Genomic DNA, 19,791 nt, shown 5'->3' with positions numbered 1-19,791 from the left:
GTTCCTGCCAGGCTCTGGAGGGGATATGTTAATTTCCTCCTTCCTGGACTTCCCTGGTGGTGCAGTGGTTGGGAGTCCACCTGCCAATGCAGGGCACACGGGTTCAAGCTCTGGTCGGGGAAGATCCAACATGCCGCGGAGCAGCTAAGCCCGTGGGTCACAACTGCTGAAGCCCACGCGCCTGGAGCCCGTGCTCCGCAACGAAGAGTAGTCCCCACTCGCTGCAACTGGGGAAAGCCCGTGTGCAGCAACGAAGACCCAACACACAGCCAAGAAAACAAAAAATTTCTTCCTTCCTGCAGCCACTTATAGGTGGACCCTGTCAGGATGTTTCCCGTGAGCTAAACAAAGGTATTTTAGCTTCATGCTCATTACCTGGGAGGCAGGGTTCCCAGAGATGGGCCATTATGTATGATTTAAGCTTATAGGCAACATTCCTTTAGTAATTAATGTAATAGAACACAAAGGTTCTTCCCTACTGTCAATGATCCATTCCACAATCCTGTGGGAAAAAGGACAAAGACCGCTCTACTACCTGCTGGACACGGGTGACAAAGAGGTGATTATGGGATGGAACTGATCAGCCTTGGACAGGGACTCCTTAAAATCTTTAGTCAGTTGTACAATCCCCTTTCCTTTTTTATCTACAACTGTTTGAACCTGATGAAACCCCTTAGCCCTTTGTTGTCTAATTTGCAATTTAATTTGGGGTATTGGTTCCAGTTCCCAATACTTATCTATTAATTAACTTGGTACCAGAATTACACTAAATTCCTGTGCTATTTGGACAAAATTAAACAAATAGGTTGACCCTTCTTCAGCTACAATGAAATTTTTTAAAGTATTAAGATTATAAAGAGCAACCTTAAGTCATCTAAGGGTTCACAAACCCATTACTCTCTAGGCGTCTCAGAAATTGGGTCATGGGCTTCCTTGGTGGCGCAGTGGTTCAGAATCTGCCTGTACCGCAAAAAAAAAAAAAAAAAAAAAAAAGGGGGAATGGGGCTTCCCTGGTAGTGCAGTGGTTAAGAATCCGCCTGCCAATGCAGGGTACACGGGTTCGAGCCCTGGTCCGGGAAGATCCCACATGCTGCAGAGCAACTAAGCCCGAGCGCCACAACTACTGAAGTCCGTGCTTCACAACAAGAGAAGCCACCACAATGACAAGCCCGCGCACCACAACGAAGAGTTGCCACCGCTCTCTGCAACTAGAGAAAGCCCGCGCGCAGCAACGAAGACCCAACGCAGCCAAAAATGAATAAATAAATAAATTTATATATAAAAAAAATCCTGTGTTAGTTCCTGGGGCACAGGGACCTGGTGTGGTATCACGATCTAAGATGTGACCCAATTGGGGCCAGGAGGCACTCCTGGGGCAGGGCAATTTCCCTTATGTTGTTATCCCATAGGGGCCTGAATGCAAACGGCCAGCAGACTGGGCTTCTACAGATGCAGAGTCCTTTCTCCCCCCTCAGACTTGTTCACAGGGAGGACCCGCTGTATGAAAGGAGAATGGTCGTTAATCAGGCCAGGGAAGCAACTCCACCTAACAGACCCACGAGGTACACCTGAAGCCCACTGGACCCTGATGAGAGAGGAATGCCCTTATCAGAGCACTACCATGAGTGCATCTTGGCAAGGCTTTGAAAAGGGGAATCCAGCAAAAACCAAATGAAGATTTATCAGGCCTACAGATGTTACACTGATGCAGATCCTGAGGCCCCTGAAAACACTGGAATGGTAAATTTGATCTTCATTGGGCAAAGCGCCCCAGACATAACAAAATTACGAAAGTTAGATGGTAAATTTGGAACAAACCCTTCTCCGTTGGTAGATCTTGCTTTTAAAGGGTTCAACAACAGAGAACAACAGAAGAAAGAAGATGCAAAAGACAACGCCATTTTTCTGTCAGTGGCACTCGCCAGAAGGCGAGTGACCCAAAGAGAGGTCAGCCACCATTGGGAAAGGGACAAATGCACTTATTGTAAGGAGGAAAGGTACTGGAAAAAAAGGTTGCCATAGGCTAAATAGGAAGGAAACCAATAAAAGTCAGGAGGCTCTCAGATGGTAGAAAGAGAGGAACACCCTGATAAACAAAGAGGCCCGGGGGGGGGCTCCCTTGGACTTGAGGTGCCCAATTCCCATTTCCCCACAGGAGCCCCACGTAAAATTGACAGTGGGGAATGAGCTGATTAACTTTCTGTTACAGGTGCAACATCCTCTGGTAAACACCAAGGTGGCACAGAAAACATCTCAATCCATCCCAGTCACAGGAGTCCTTGGAGGGGCACAAAATTGCTCATTCTTACAACCTTTAGAATGCCAGGTAGGGAACCTTACCCTGAAATAGTTTCTTATAGATGCCAGAGTATCCAGTCCATCTTTTGGGGCAAGATCTCCTGTGTAGAAAAGGACAAAGAAGGGCCAAAAGAGTGGGGTTTCAGACCTCCCCAGATGGGGACTCAGCACAGAGGAACCTGGCTGAGACTTCACTCAAATCCTCGAGCTGCAGGAAATTTCAGATAACCTGCTAGTATGAGTGGACACTTTGTCACGATGGGTGGAAGCATAGCCCACCTGGACAGAAAAAGCCTTAGGAGTGTTTAAAGCCCTCCTTAAGGAAATAATCCCCCAACTTGGATTAAGGCATTACAAATTAATTAGAAAATATATTTATCCTGGAGACCACAACTGATAGGAAAAAACAAGGAAATGAACGATCCATTAAAAAGGAGCATGGCTAAAATATGTCGAGAGACTAATTTAACTCGGGATAAGACCTTGCCAGTTGCCCTGCAACTCTGGGATCAGAGTGGCTCCCAGAAGCAGGCTTAAATTAAGTCCCTTTGAAATGCTGTACAGTAGGCCATTCAAGGTGTCTGCCCAGACAGGAGAATCTGCAAATGCTCTAAAAGACCCAGCAATTGCCAATTATATTAAAACTTTGGGCACTATACTAACCTCTGTTCATGAGTTTGCCTCCAGCAGGTCTGCCTACCCAACTAATGTAGCCTTACATCCGTTTTGACCTGGGACCGAGTCTTCCTTAAAACCTGGAGAGAACCAGGGCCTGAACTTCAGCTGACTGCAAGGTGAATAGGACCACACATAGTATTACTTACCACACACTTGTCTGTAAAGTTAGCTGGGGTAAAGCCATGGATGCATCGTCACACTCGGATTAAAGCAGCACCACTGTCATCAAAAAATGACCCAATTTCTTTTTTTAATTTTTATTTAAAGGAACTCCTTTATTTATTTATTTATTTATTTATTTGCGGTATGTGGGCCTCTCACTGTTGTGGCCTCTCCCGTTGCGGAGTGCAGGCTCCGGACACGCAGGCTCAGCGGCCATGGCTCACGGGCCCAGCCGCTCCGCGGCATGTGGGATCTTCCCGGACCGGGGCACGAACCCGCGTCCCCTGCATCGGCAGGCGGACTCTCAACCACTGCGCCACCAGGGAAGCCCTATTTATTTATTTTTGACTGTGTTGGGTCTTCGTTGCTGTGCGTGGGCTTTCTCTAGTCGTGGCGAGCGAGGGCCACTCTTCATCGCGGTGCGCGGGCCTCTCACTATCGCAGCCTCTCGTTGCGGAGCACAGGCTCCACACGCACAGGCTCAGCCGCCATGACTCACGGGCCCAGCCGCTCCGCGGCATGTGGGATCTTCCCGGCCCGGGGCACGAACCCGTGTCCCCTGCATTGGCAGGCAGACTCTCAACCACTGCGCCACCAGGGAAGCCCCCCATTTTTTTTAAAGACATAAATACAAGACAAAACAAACAGCGCAGGGACTTCCCTGGTGGTCCAGTGGTTAAGACTCTGCGCTCCCAGTGCAGGGGGCCCGGGTTCAATCCCTGGTCGGGGAACCTGCATGGGGCAACTAAGATCCAGCGCAGCCAAAAACAACAACAACAACAACAGAAACCCCAAAAAACAAAAACACCCAGCACACACAAACCAGCACATCCAAAGAAACGAACCAGTTCACAAATCGGGTAAAAGTCCACCAACTATTTCCTCTTTATCCTCTTTCCAACATGGTACCCCACTCAAATACAAAACAAATTAGCTTATTCTAGAGAAAAAAATCCCCAAACAGAGAGGAAATAAAGTTTCCAGCTTTACACACTGGAGTGACTTACCCTACAGTATGGAGCCCATCAGCTCCCAGATGTTGATTCCTTTGTTCCAACTGCCAAGAGCTGGGACAGCCAGTGCAGCTTCAGGGAACTTTAAAAGGAACATCCTCAGGACAAGCGGTCCCAGCAGCTGCTAGGGCCTTACCCAAAAATTCCCCAAGCAGAGCTGGCTGGCCACGGGCAGCAAGAGCCCTGGCTGGCTTATACTGCTTGCCCTACGACAGGCCAACAGATCGAGTAACAAGTTGCTGGGGCAGGGAATCGTGACTTTATTCAGAAAGCCGGCAGACTGAGAAGATGGCGGACCAGCGTCCCACTGAACCATCTTCCCCGAGTTAGAATTCAGGCTTCTCTTATACTAAGAGGAGGGGGGTAAAATCCTGGTTCTGGTCAGACTCCAGAAGGGATTTATTCCTTGCGGCAGCTATTCACAGGTGGGCCTGGTCAGGAAGTTTCCTTGTTAGCGAAACAAAGGTATTTTAGCTTCATGCTCATTACCTGGGAGGCAGGGTTCCCAGAGATGGGCCATTATGTATGATTTAAGCTTATAGGCAACATTCCTTTAGTGACTAACTTGTAAGAGAATACAAAGTTTCTTCTCCCTATTACAGTCACACAAGTAGATTGGCAACAATGCATGAGACTTACTAATAAGCACCTACTGTATAGCGCAGGGAACTCTACTCAGTACTCTGTAATGACCTATATGGGAAAAGAATCTTAAAAAGAGTGGATACATGTATATGTATAACTGATTCACTTTGCCGTACACCTGAAACTAACAACATTGTAAATCAACTATATTCTGATAAAAATTTTTAAAAAAAGAAAGCACAGAGATTATACCTGATATTTACACTGAAAAAACAAGAAACAAAAACAAAAAAATGCATGAGAATTATAATCAGCTTTTTTTTCTTTCTTTCTTTCTTTTTTCCTTTTTCTGGCCATGCCTCGCGGCTTGTGAGATCTCAGTTCGCCAACGGCAGTGAAAGCCTGGAATCCTAACCACTAGACCACCGGAGAGCTCCCTGTAATCAGCTTTACTGATCACGGATACCTGTGTTCATTTCACAGGTCGCAAAACACTTTCAGGTCCACCATTCTGGGATCTCCTTCTTCTACTTCTGAGCTCCTTCATAACCACCCCCCTGTTACAAGCAAGAATACTGAATGTCCACACAGCTTGTCCATTTTGCCACATGTCCTTGAAGCCTTGGCTCCCACTGTTAACTGCCTTTTCATTACTTGTTTTCCACTTCAGACGCCCAGAAAGAATCTCCTTGGCCCAGCTCACCTCCCTGCACATGGCTGATACGGGTACTGAATCTAAAATCTGTGCTGCTGCTTATTCCACAGCCTCTCGGTGAGGGCTGGGCCAAGGCTTGTTGTGATAAGTACAGATATGTATTTAAACATTAATAGGCACCTACAACGTTCCCTGCACAGGGCCAGATGCTCTGATTAAACAGATGAATAAGCCATGGCCCCAAGGAGGAGGGAAAGACCTCACAGGGTGAAAAGCAGAAACCACGGAGGCTGTAGGTAGGGTCCCGTGTCACTTAGCTTCTTTGCATTGCAAGAGTCAGATCCACCAGCTAGGTTTCCTGTAGGTTTCCACATGGACTGGGACAACATGGACCAATGTCAGAGACCAAGGCAGCCCTGGGGACCCACCAGTCCTGCCTCTGCTCTGGGCTCCTCTCACACCTGCCTTTTCTCTCTACTTTGTATGTCCTCTTTCTACTGTGTGGTCTCCGCTTTCTCATGGCTTCTGCATCATTTCATCTAAGGTTTTGGCCACAAATTGACCTCGGCTTTTCTCTTCAGGTGCAGCCAATTCAGCCTTTGCTGCCCAACGCCATGAGGCTTCGGGTGCAGGCATGGAAGGGTGCTGGGGTGGGCCTAAGACACTCCGTTTACCGAGGGTGGTGTATGTGGCCACTCGACCAGTGCCTTCCATCCCTTACCAACCCAGCCCGCCTCCTACACGTTTAGCTCCCAAAACACCCTGTCATGATTCCATTCTCACTGCCACAACTGAAGATGCACTATATCCTTCCCGGCAGCAATGATACGTGATATCTTGCTGCCAAAAGTGATGGTGGCAGGGGCCCTTCAGAAAAGCTCTCAACCTCCGAGTCCAGTGTCGTCAGATTTACATACAGTCTCCTCCAGGTGTGATTTCTGTCCATTCCCCAAACTACGGGCTAAATCCTCAGTTTAATCACCATCACTACATCATGTATAAACGATACATCACACACACACACTCACATCATATAAGACACGATAATGGGAGAAAACCACACTTGGACCAACAACCTGCGTGTCAGAGTAGTCTGGGGTGGAGGTACAGTGAGTAGAAATCCTCGTCCCTGATGCCCAAACCCAGGTACCGCAGCCTGGGTCGCTGGCCCCAGGCATCTATCATGCTCTACAGGAGACCGCTTTGCTGCAGTCCTCGGCCAGGTCTGTAACTCGTGGGTGGAGGTCTTGCTCAGACCAGTGACTCCTGTGGGCATTTCTTGCAGAGTCAGCACATCAGAAAATCTGGGGAGTCTCCAGGAGGGGCTCTGACCTACCCCCTGCCTCTCCCCCACCCCACAGTTGTCCCTTCCTGCCAGTGCTGGGCCCAGAGCTGAGCCAGCATCTTTCCCGTGTTTGCTCAGGATGACCATTGCCTGAGGGCCTGAGACGCCGACACTGGTGGAGTTGAGCACCTGATCTAGGCCCGGGTTCTGTGCGTTATAACGAAAATTCCACAGAACCTCGGTGGGCTGCCCGGCACTTCTGTTTCTGGGGACGCCTTGACTTCCAAGCTGGAGCCAAAGATCTCAGCTCAACAGGAAGCCACTTCCTTCACCTCCCGGCTCTTGGCGGGTAACTCGGAACAGCTGCGCTGCCCCCGGCTGCCAGGCCTGCCGGCTGGGTTCCTTAGCCATCAGCACCTCACAGGGGAAACGTCCCCAAGCTGGCCTGCCGAGGCCCCGCCACAGGCAACAGAGGGGCTCCTCTTTCTTTCATGAACAGGGAGAGTGGGTCTGGCTGAGCCAGGACAGGGCAGTGACTTCTAGGCCGTCTCCCTCACTGGGACCTAAGCTCTTGGAGCGCTGAGACTTTGCTGGGTTCCTGTGTTCACGGCACATAGCACAGAGCCCAGGACATAACAGGCTCCATAAACGTTTACTGGATGAATAAGAATAAATGAATGTGTAATCTTCCCAGCACCCTCCCTTCTACTGAGGAGTGTTCTCAAACCATGTGACCCCAGAGGAACTGCCAGGTACTTAGAGACACCTCCCCCGCCTGGCCCGAGTCATGGGTCCAGGGCAGGACACCTGACCCCAGCCAGACTAAAGAAAGTCCTTCCTGGGAATTTTGTTAAACAGGAACTCAGGAAGTCAGTCTCTCCCTGCTGTAGGAGATCCAAGATGTGAAATTCAGATGCACGAGGCAGCCACGTTCATTCCTTGCATTTTACGTGGAGTAAGAGAGAATGTGGCTGATATTCAAAGACAAGTAGAGACAAGAAAGGGCCTCCGGCATCCCAGCCCCTGGTTCCAGAAATTCCTGAGGCCCAGGTGTGCTTGTCTCCTCCTGCAGGCTGGTTGCCCAACGATTCCTTTGATTGAATGAGGTACCTCAGTATCTTTCCAGTAAATCCCCCTTTTCTTGGCTTAAAAATATTAAGATTTAAGAAAAATAAACTGAGGGACTTCCCCAGTGGTGCAGCGGTAAAGACTCCACGCTCCCAATGCAGGGGGCCCGGGTTCAATCCCTGGTCAGGGAACTAGGTCCCACATGCCTACAGATTCTGCATGCCACAGCTAAAAAAGACCCTGCATTCCACAACGGAGATCCCGCACGCAGCAACAAATAGCCCGTGTGCCACAACTAAGACCCAGCGCAGCCAAATAAATAAATAAATAAATATTTTTAAAAATTTATTAAAAAAAGAAAGCAAAACAGGTATAAAAGAAAACAAAAATGCCCAGGAAAAACCTCTCTGACAATAAAAAAGCAATACATGCCAACGCTAGAAAAATGCAAGAGTCCAGAAAGAAGCAGTGAAAATCAAAAACTTTCCTCTTCCCAAAGGTTAATAGCTTCCTGTAAATCAAATTCTCCAAGACCAAAGTCAAGCATATGTGTGTGAATATATGTATGTATATATACATACATACATGTTTACTTATTTATTGCACATATACAAGAAGCATCACAGTATGTTTACTATTTTGTAGCTTTTTCTCACTCAGCGTATTGTAGAGATTGGCTTGTATCATCACACACAAGTCTTCCCCATTCTCCTTAACCGCCGCAGTGTTCTATTGCATGCATGTACCGTACATAATTTATGCAGTTCCCAATGGATAGACATTTAAGAAGCTAACCATTTTGGGTTTTGCAATCACATACTATGCAACCATATGCATGCATTTACCTTTGGCAGACCTTTATCCATAGGGTAAATTTCTAGCAGTGAAATTGCTAGAGCAAAGAGTTCATGCATTAGAAAAAAGCAACTACTGATGCCTTTTCCCATGTTGTTCTCCAAAAAGCATGCACACACTTACATTCACACCGACACAACATGAGGATACCTGTTTCCTCATACCCTCCCCAGGATAGCCTATTACCAAACATAAAATTTTTTGCCAAACCAACATGTGAACATTGCTCTCTCATTATTTTGATTTACATGCCTTGATTAAGAAAACTGAGGGTTTTTTCAGCAGTTATCTTGGCCATCTATATGTATATATTAAAAAAAACCCTGCTCATTCATATCAATGAACAAAATAATATTTATTCTAGTATATGAGAATCTGAACTATAATGAAGATAAAATATTACACCAATGTTGAAAACTAGGGGATTTTCCTAGTGGTTAAGACTCCATGCGTCCACTGCAGGGGGCGCAGGTTTGATCCCTGGTTGGGGAACTAAGATCCCACATGCCATGGTGTGGCAAAAAAAAAATTCTGTTGTTTGAAAACTAGGTTAATCAAATAAATGCTTTGGGACAACTGGAGAACCAATCATCAAAATAGCCACCAGATCCTCATCTTTTCTACCAGGTGGATCAGATATTTGAATGTAAATTGAAGCCAAGAAAGCCCTAGAATGAAACAAGGATTGATGTATTCATCATCCTGGAGAGAAGGTCTTTCTTCCCTTCCCTGGAGCCCAAAATCAGAGGCCATAAAGAAAAAGAAAAAAAATGCAGAAAGCTTCTGTAGGGTCAAAAAAATCAAAGGCAAGCAAATAACAAAGTGGGAGAAAATACCTGCAACCAGTGACATCTCCTTTATTAATAAAGTGCTCATAGAAGCCCTTAAAAAGCTGACAAGATGGTGAACTCACTTGGGCTGTTGGCTCTGTCCTCAAATGTAGACGCTCTGCTATAAAACTGTGAGAAACCCCCGGGGAGAGAGGAGGTGGTTGGTCCTGGTGTCGGAGGGAACTGGCAGCCAGAGTGGAAGGGTGGCTGGCTCCATTGGAAAGAGATGAAAAGGGTAAAGAGTCATAATAAATACCTTCAAAAAGGGAGGGCGGAAATGAAGGGGTAGGGGAAAGAGAGGGAGAAAGAGAGGAAGAGGAGGGAGGCAGCACAGCTGTCCCCTTGGGGGACCCTTGAGAAGCTGGGGACGCTGAGTGCACCCAGGGCGACCGGAGGCCCACGGTGAAGGGTTTGCTCTCCCAGGGCAGCACTCTCTGTACCGACTTGGGTAAAGAAGAAAAAAGTCCTTGGGACTTGGTACAGGAAAGAAAGTTCATACTCGTCATCTTGTTAAATGAGATCTCCAATCAACTTTTTAAAAATTAATTAATTAATTAATTAATTAATTAATGTTTGGCTGCATTGGGTCTTCGTTGCTGCGCGCGGGCTTTCTCTAGTTGCATTGAGCCAGGGACTCTTCATTGCGGTGCGCGGGCTTCTCATTGCGGTGGCTTCTCTTGTTGTGGAGCATGGGCTCTAGGCATGCAGGCTTCAGTAGTTGTGGCACACGGGCTTCAGTAGTTGTGGCTCATGGGGTCTAGAGCACAGGCTCGGTAGTTGTGGCACACGGGCTTAGTTGCTCCGCGGCATGTGGGATCTTCCCAGACCAGGGCTCGAACCCGTGTCCCCTGCATTGGCAGGCGGATTCCTAACCACTGCATGACCAGGGAAGTCCCTCCAATCAACTTTTCACTTCAGGACAGAAGACAAGAAAATGAATCAGGAAGGAAAGTCTCAGTATCAGCCAGGAACCGAGAGCACCTTCACGGGAAGTTTCTACACCTCGCGGGCCTGGCTTCAGAGGTGATGCCACCGTAGATGCGTAGATGTGCCACCGGGATTCCGCCAATTTTGAAGGCCCAGGAGAAAATGATTCAAAGTCAGAGAAAAACAACTAAGAACTCCCAGTTCCTGACAACCTGATGAAATGGAACTCCTCAAGCCAAGAGGATGCAAAAGGCAATTATAAATGAAGTGTGTTAGATCCAGTGGTTCATACTCCTAAACTCTCACTATTAACACTCTTAGTATTTATACTATTAATATTAAAAGTAGTGGCGGGACTTCCCTGGTGGTGCAGTGGTCAAGAATCCTCCTGCCAATGCAGGAGACATGGGTTCGAGCCTTGGTCGGGGAAGATCCCACGTGCCGCGGAGCAACTAAGCCCGTGCGCCACAACTGCTGAGCCTACGTGCCTAGAGCCGGTGCTCCACGCAAGAGAAACCACTGCAATGAGAAGCCTGTGCACCACAACAAAGAGTAGCCTCAACTCGCGGCAACTAGAGAAAGCCTGTGCGCAGCAACAAGACCCAAAGCTGCCCAAAATAAATAAATTTATAAAAGCATGTATTTCCTACCTGACCCAGGAATTCCATTCCTAGGACTTTATCTGAGAGAGAGAAAAGCTTATGTCTGCCAAAGATTTGCACACAAACCAGATCAAGTGTTGCTCGGCTGCGAGGACCAATAGGAAGGGGCACAAGGGAATAGATGAAAATGTTGTCTTTTTTTTTTCTGCGGTATGCGGGCCTCTCACTGCTGTGGCCTCTCCCGTTGCGGAGCAACAGGCTCCGGACGCGCAGGCTCAGCGGCCATGGCTCACGCGCGCAGCCGCTCCGCGGCATGTGGGATCTTCGCGGACCGGGGCATGAACCCGTGTCCCCTGCATCAGCAGGCGGACTCCCAACCACTGCACCACCAGGGAAGCCCGAAAATGTCGTCTATCTTGATGGGGTGGTGATTACACGGATGGACACATTTGTCAAAACTCATGAAACTGTACACCTCAGATCTGTGTATTTCTCTGCATATATAAATTATTTCTCAATTTTAAAAGGTTATTAGGGAATTCCCTAGCGGTCCAGTGTTTAGGACTCTGCGCCTTCACCACCAAGGGCCTGGGGAACTAAGATCCCACAAGCCACGTGGTGTAGCCAAAAAAAAAAAAAAAATTAAAAAGGTTATTAGTTTAAAAAATTAAAGTAAGACATTGTTTAAATGCACAACAGAGGACTACTACTAGAGCATAGACCTCGGTATTATAATTCTAAAAGGCCATTTTAAATACAGTCAGCCCTCTGTATACATGGACACAGAACCTGTGGATACAGAGGGCTGACTGTATATACCCCAAAACGGGGGAAATATCAGTAAACTGAAGCAGAACGAAGAAGTGATAAAGAATAGCTAGTGATGAAATGGTGAGAGATTTCTTCTCCCAGCGAACCCACACCCAGGTAGCTTTATGGATGAGTTCTACCAAACTTTCAAGGAACAGATCATCTGTATTTTATATAATTTGTTCCGGAAAATAGAAAAAGGAGGCAAGCCAACGAGTTTTATGAAATTTTTACTCCAGCTAGGGACAGACAAGAAAATAAAAATATAGGCTTCACTCACTTAGGAACATTAAATGTGAAAATCCTATATAAAATACGGGCCAACCAAATCCAAAGTTTATTGGAAAAGAGATTATCCAAATTGATTAAGTCAAGTTTGCCCTGGGAATGCCAGGATGATGTGCCACCCCACATTCTTCCTCCCTGACAGAACCCCATCTTGCTGGGAATAGCATGTGTGCCCCAGACCCCAGGGCTGAGTCACCATTAGTCACAGCCATTCCCTGCTCCCCTGCCAGACACTCAGAATGCAAACCTCTCTTGCAGTCAGAAGCACCATGATCCGTTTCTGACTAATGACACCAGGACAAGTCAGCGGGGGGAGCAGGAGTCTGTGAAACTTTAACCTTTCTGGTGAAAGGAGAGTCACTTATGGTTAGGCAGTTTTGTGCTTCTTTTCCTGCTCTTTCCCTTTCACCACCAGATTTACGCCTTTGAATGTGGTAGCCAGTTTGCACTCATGAGGTGACTAGCATGAGGACAAAAAGCCAGTGTGCTGAGGATGGCAAAATAGAACGATGGACCCCTTCTACTGGATGACACCATCAAGCTGCTGGACCAACCTGAGATGGTCCATCTCCAGACTGCTTGTTAAGAAGTTACTGCCCTTTGGGAATTCCCTGGCAGTCCAGTGGTTAGGACTCCGCACTTTCACTGCCAAGGGCCCGGGTTCAGTCCCTGGTTGGGAACTAAGAACCCTCAAGCCACAATGAGCGGCCAAAATAAAGAAATAAAATTTTTAAAAAAACTAGAAGAAGTTACTGCCCTTAGGTTTTAAGATACAATTACTGGTATTCTGTTACATGCAGCTGAGACCACTTCTACCGATTCAAATGGTTTATCATCAGAAAATCTACCACTATTATTAATTACATTAGTGGAATAAAGGAGAAAGAGCACATGATTGCATAATTTGAAATAGGAAAAGCTCAGAGTGCAATGCCTAATTTTTTTTTTTTTTTTTTTTTTTCTGTACGCGGGCCTCTCACTGTTGTGGCCTCTCCCGTTGCGGAGCACAGGCTCCGGATGCGCAGGCTCAGCGGCCATGGCTCATGGGTCCAGCCGCGCCGCAGCATGTGGGATCTTCCCGGACGGGGGCAAGAATCCGTGTCCCCTGCATCGGCAGGCGGACTCCCAACCACTGCGCCACCAGGGAAGCCTAATTTTAATCTTTAAAACTTCAGAAAACTAGGAATAGAAACAACTTATCTACGTTGAAAGACCATATATTAAAAACGTGTAGGGGGACTTCCCTGGTGGCGCAGTGGTTGAGAGTCTGCCTGCCAATGCAGGAGACACGGGTTCGAGCCCTGGTCCGGGAAGATCCCACATGCTGCGGAACAACTGAGCCTGTGCGCCACAACTGCCGAGTTTGCGCTCTACAACCCACAGGCCACAACTACTGAAGCCCATGTGCCGTAACTACTGAAGCCCGAGCGCCTGGAGGCTGTGCTCCGCAACAGGAGAGGCCACTGCAATGAGAGGCCTGCGCGCCACAGCAAAGAGTAGCCCCCGTTCGTCGCAACTGGAGGGAGCCCGCGTGCAGTGGCCAGGACCCAATGCAGCCAGAGATAAATGAATAAAATAAATAAATTAAAAAAAAAATAATCTGCCTGCCAATGCAGGGGACACGGGTTTGAGCCGTGGTCTGGGAAGATCCCATATGCCGCGGAGCAACTAAGCCCGTGCACCACAACTACTGAGCCTGCACTCTAGAGCCTGCAAGCCACAAGTACAGAGCCCGCATGCTGCAACTACTGAAGCCCACACGCCTAGAGCCTGTGCTCCACAACAAGAGAAGCCACCGCAATGAGAAGCCCATGCACCACAACGAAGAGCAGCCCCTGCTCTCCGCAACTAGAGGAAGTCCGTGCACAGCAATAAAGACCCAACACAGCCAAAAATAAACTGATTAATTAATTAAAAAAACCAAACCTATAGGGGACTTTCCTGGTGGTCCAGTTGTTAAAATTCCATGCTTCCAAAGCAGGGGGCATGGGTTCAATACTTGGTTGGGGAACTAAGACCCCCCCACATGCCTTGTGGCATGGCCAAACAAAACAAAACAACCCTATAATTGACATATTTAATGATTCCCTCCCTGTAAACCTGGGTATAAGATGGGATTGCCACTACTGCAACATTGGGGGTCCTGACCCATGTGCTAAGATAAGGAAAAGAAATAAGCAGTATAGAGACAGGAAAGGTAAAGGTAAACCTGTTGTTACCTGTGATGATATGATCACCTATGTAGAAAATCTATCAGAAACAATAAGCAAACTATTCGAACCAATAGGAGAGTCAGGGATTTTGATGGCTACAGGAAAAATTTTATACTAATAGCTCTCCATTACAATTTTAATCAACTAGGAATTATAGAAAACAAAATATCATACATAACAGTGATAAGATATATAAAGTATTCAGAACTTAATTAAGAATGTCCTTTACATTTACATAAAGCGTTTTTGGAAAAAAATTGAAACTGTTAAAGGACATGAAGTTTCGGTATAAATAGATCAACTATTTGTTTGGATGGGTCAACTCAATATTATAAAGATGTTAATTCTCCCTAAAATAATATATAAGTTATATTTTCAGGAACTTGACAAACTTATTCCAAAGTGTATATGACAGTATAGAGGTACATGAATAGCCACATTGGTTTTGAAAAAGAAGAGAAAAGATGAGTGAATCACCCTGCCAAAGAGTAAAACATATCATGAAAGCCATAGCAAACAAACAACAGCAAACACACACACACACAGTTGGTGTTGCTCAGTAACTGACAAGAGGAGGAAACTGACCAGAGAGTGAAGAAACAGCCCCTGTGCCTATGGAAGCTTGATATAGGATAAAGATCGGATGATGTCAGTGGGATCAAGGTAGATTAGCGGATAGGGTACGTAGCCACCTCATGCTACGGAGGAAAAAAGAAAAAAAAAAAGCTGTATCCCTACCTCATACCATATACAAAAGTAAACTTCAGAGAGATTAAGGACTTTAAAACATACGGTAAAACTACAAAGCTAACAGAAGAAAATGTAGGAGAGTATTTTTGTGACCTTGAGGTGGAATCTTCTTAAACAAAATACCAAACCCACAAACCATAAAGGGAAACATGGATGGATTTGAATACATTAAAATTGAGAATCTCTGTTCAGGAGCCTGGGGTTTCTTTGGGCCTGAGCCACTCATCTCCTTGCATGGTCCTGCAATAAACCTTTCCCTGCTCCAAAAAAAAATAATTTCTGTTCAGACACACAGACATAGAGAACAGACTTGTGGTTGCAGGTGGTCGGGGGAATGGATGGATTGGGAGTTTGGGATTAGCAGACGCAAACTGTTGTATAGAGAATGGATGAACAAGGTCCTACTGGGGATTTTCCTGTAGGTCCAGTTGTTAAGAATCCGCCTTCTACTGCAGGGGACACAGGTTCGATCCCTGGTGGAAGAACTAAGATCCCGCATGCCTCGGGACAACTAAGCCCATGTGCCGCAACTACTGAGCCCGTGCAATCTGGAGCCCAGGTGCCACAACTAGAGAGAAGTCCACACGCCACAACGAAGAGCCCACTGGCTGCAACAAAAGATCCTGCATGATGCAACTAAGACCCGACACAGCCAAATAAATAAATAAATAAATAAATAAATAAATAAAAGAGGTCCTACTGTATAGCACAGGGAACTATATTCAATATCCTGTGATAAACCATAATTGAAAAAAATATGAAAAAGAATGCATATATATAGATACAAAACTGAATCACTTTGCTGTACAGAAATTAACACAACATCCTATATCAACTATACTTCAATAAAATAAATTTTTTTAATAAATAAATAAGAAGAGAGTTTCTGTTCAACAAAGGACATCACAGACCCTACCCACTGTTTTCTGCCTCCTCTGCTTACATTCATTCACTATTCGATAAATATTTATTAAACACTATGCCAGGCACTGGAGCTACAACAGTGAACAAAATACACAACAGTGAACATGATCCCTGCAGAAATGTGGCTGGACTGGCATTGCTGAGTGACAGAGCAGGGCCAGTACATTCTCCAAAAACGGCCTCTTTTCAGCAAAATGTGCAGGTAGTATTTTGGCAGGATCGTTGTTAAGACTATAATAAAAAGACACTAGAGGAAGCAAATAAAAGTGAGGTATGAGACACAGAGAGACAAGCCAAGACGGTGTCTTATTTGATGTGGTCATTCCCTTCAATCCATGCAGTAGTTTCTACCCCTTAGAGCACGGGCCATGTTTCTGAGTGCCTGCTGTCCCAAAGCTTGCCGTCTAGAGGGGTAGACAGACATTAAAACAAAGTATCATCATAGCTTTGGCAGGGTTGTAGGGAACTTACATGCAGTAACAATCCAGTCTAGGGAGCTCAAAGAACAATTACCCATCCCTCCCAGAAATGATCCGGAGCTAGAGCCACCAAACCATCATAGCCCCCCCGACGGAGCACTCACGCTTAGAGTCCGAGAGGCCCCAGGGGCTGGCCCAGCTAGTGGCTTTACCATACAAACACTGGATAGAAATATTCCATTCCACCTGCTGAACCTCAGGTTCAGTTCCATGAAACCCCACTTCTTTCTTCCTTCCTGCCTGCCTTCCTTCCTTCCTTCCTTCCCTCCCTCCCTCCCTCCCTCCTTCCTTCCTTCCTTTCTTTCGGCTGAGCCAGGTCTTAGTTGCAGCACACGGGATCTTCGTTGCGGCATGTGGACTTCTTAGTTGCAGCACGTGGACTCCTTAGTTGTAACATGCAAACTCTTAACTTGCAGCATGCACGCGGGATCTAGTTCCCCAACCAGGGATCGAACCGGGCCCCGTGCATTGAGAGTGCAGAGTCTTACCCACTGGACTACCAGGGAAGTCCCGAAACCATATTTCTGATTCTAATTTTTGTTTTAGTTGGGTTCTTTTGGTTACAAGGAAAAGGAATGAAGTTGAATCATTCAACCTTCACAACCTTCACATTTTTCAACCTTCACAGCCATAATTGATTCGTGCAATGGGTGATCCTGGCTAAAGTTTGATTAGGAACCCAATATTTACATGCTGTCAAAGTACCTCCCCACAGAAGTGCTTCTTAGTTACAAAAGGAAAAATAGTATCTTGATAATGGAGACTGGGTGGATTCCCCTTCACCAAGCTCTCAAGGTTTTAAGATCACCAGTAATGGGTCAAATTGATATAACATATCTCCTGAAATAATGCAGTGAGAAAGACACACCACTCTTTTAATATTCCTGCCAGAAAAACAACCCAAATCCAATCATGAGAAACATCAGATAAATTGAGGGAAACTCTACATAACTGAGAGATATTCTGTGTACGTACTGGATGGTAGTTTTCAAAAATGCCAAAGTCATGAAAAATAAAAACAGGTTAAGGAACTAAAGGAAACTAAGAGATATGGTCCTGGATTGGATCCTGGACTGGGGAAAAAAGCTATAAAGGACGTATTTCAGACAATTGGCAAGATGGGAAAATGAACTATGTATTGGATAATAGTATTGTATCAATATTAAATTTCTTGAAATTAATAACTATACTGTAGTTATGTAAGAAAATGTCCTTGTTTTTAGGAAATATGTTAAAATATTAGTGGTAAAGGACATGATGTCTCCAACTTACTCTCAAATGGTTCAGGAAAAAACACATAAGATGGGCTTCCCTGGTGGCGCAGTGGTTGAGAGTCCGCCTGCCGATGCAGGGGACGCGGGTTTGTGCCCCGGTCCGGGAAGATCCCGCATGCCGCGGAGCGGCTGGGCCCGTGAGCCATGGCCGCTGAGCCTGCGCGTCTGGAGCCTGTGCTCCGCAACGGGAGAGGCCACAACAGTGAGAGGCCCGCGTACCGCAAAAAAAAAAAAAAAAAAAACACGTAAGAGAGAAAAAGTGATAAAGCGAACGAGACAAAATGTTAACAAATGGTGAGTCCCAGCCAAGTTGATACATAAAATTAACCATCACAATTTACATGTGATGTTTATTGTCAACTGCAATAAACTTAGAAGTTTGCAATAAAAAGTTAGCCAAATCCACCTGAGAGCTTTCTGCTCCTGGGATGATGGAATAGATTTACTTTTTCCTATTCCACCTGCTGAGTAACAACTAGACATTATATATAAAGCAAACATCAAGAGACAAATATGGAGAGAGGAAGGCAGAAAGGCTAGGGACCTCAGGATCCACGGAATAGCACGAAGATGGTGAGTTCCCTGGGTTTTCTTTTTGCCTCGAATGTCCCAGACTTGGAGGTAAAGAAATCAGCAACCTGGAATCACCACAGACACAGCCCCAACAAAAGCCTGCTCTCTCTAGCCAAAGGGGCAGGAAAGGGGCAGCCTAATAAGACAGAAAACTTCGAAAATAACCACTCGATTCTAGCCAAATATTACAGAAAAACTTCGGCCCCACCCACACCCAGACCAGCAAAGACCAAGTGATGAGCATAGATTTCCACCCTCCCCAGGCTTGCCATGAGGCACCCCAACATCTCTGCCAGGGTGGTTTCTAAGAAGGCCAAGGAGGGTGAGGGGACTTTCACCCCAGCCCGCTGGTAATGTGGCCTCTCACACTCAGGGTCCATGGAGACTATGTGGGAGCCTGGACTTCATCCAGACTGGCAGTCACGAGGCATCCCTGCTGGGGTGGTGTTCGAGGAGCCCTCCTGGAGAGAAAATTTTCACTCATTTCTGCAGTACTGAGGCCATTCTCACCCAAGGGGCAGTGGAGACCACATGGGGAACTAGACCTCCCACCCTCATCCATGAGATGTCAACAGAGGCTGAATGGGAAACTTGAACTTCTGCCTCCACCTGGCAGTAAAAGTAAAAAGGCAGCGACACCCTTTTCCCTGCCAGAGCAGCGGCAGAAAAAGCCAGCTGAAACAGAAGGGTTAAATAAGATCCAGCGTCTCATAAAATAACTTTAAGATGTCCATGTTTCATTAAAACTTAGTCATCACGGGGCTTCCCTGGTGGCGCAGTGGTTAGGAGTCCGCCTGCCAATGCAGAGGACACGGGTTCGAGCCCTGGTCCGGGAAGATCCCACATGCCGCGGAGCAACTAAGCCCATGTGCCACAACTACCGAGCCTGCGCTCTAGAGCCCGTGAGCCACAGCTACTGAAGCCCGAGTACCTAGAGCCCGTGCTCCGCAACAAGAGAAGCCACCGCAATGAGAAGCCCGCGCACTGCAACAAAGAGTGGTCCCCACTCTCTGCAACTAGAGAAGGCCTGCATGCAGCAACAAAGACCCAACGCAGCCAAAAATAAATAAATAAAAATTTATTTAAAAAAAAATTTAGTCATCATACCAAAAACTGGGAAAAGCTCAAACTGAATGAAAAAAGCCAATCCGTAACTGCCACCACACAAAGGACAGAGATGTTAGGACTATCTGAAAAATATTTTAAAGCAGCCACGATAAAATGCTTTAACAAGAAATTATGCATATGCTTGAAACAAATGAAAAAATAGAAAGCTTCAGCAAAGAAATAGAAGATCTAGAGAAAAACCAAATGGAAATTTTAGAGCTGAAAAATATAATAACTGAAACGGAAGGTCAGGGAACAGGCTCAACAATAGAATGGAGGGGACAGAGAAAAGAATCAGTGAGCTGAAAGATTGAATAATAGAAATCACCCATTCTGAATAACAGAGAGAAACAAGACTAAAAAAACATAGTCTCCCATGGGAGCTGTGGGACTATAACAAAAGATCTACTATTGT

This window comes from Leucopleurus acutus (genome assembly GCF_964270905.1).
Source record: "Leucopleurus acutus genome assembly, chromosome: 19".
In the NCBI taxonomy this organism is placed as follows: domain Eukaryota; kingdom Metazoa; phylum Chordata; class Mammalia; order Artiodactyla; family Delphinidae; genus Leucopleurus; species Leucopleurus acutus.
The sequence above is the reverse complement of the archived record's forward strand: the minus strand, read 5'-3'. Positions refer to the sequence as shown.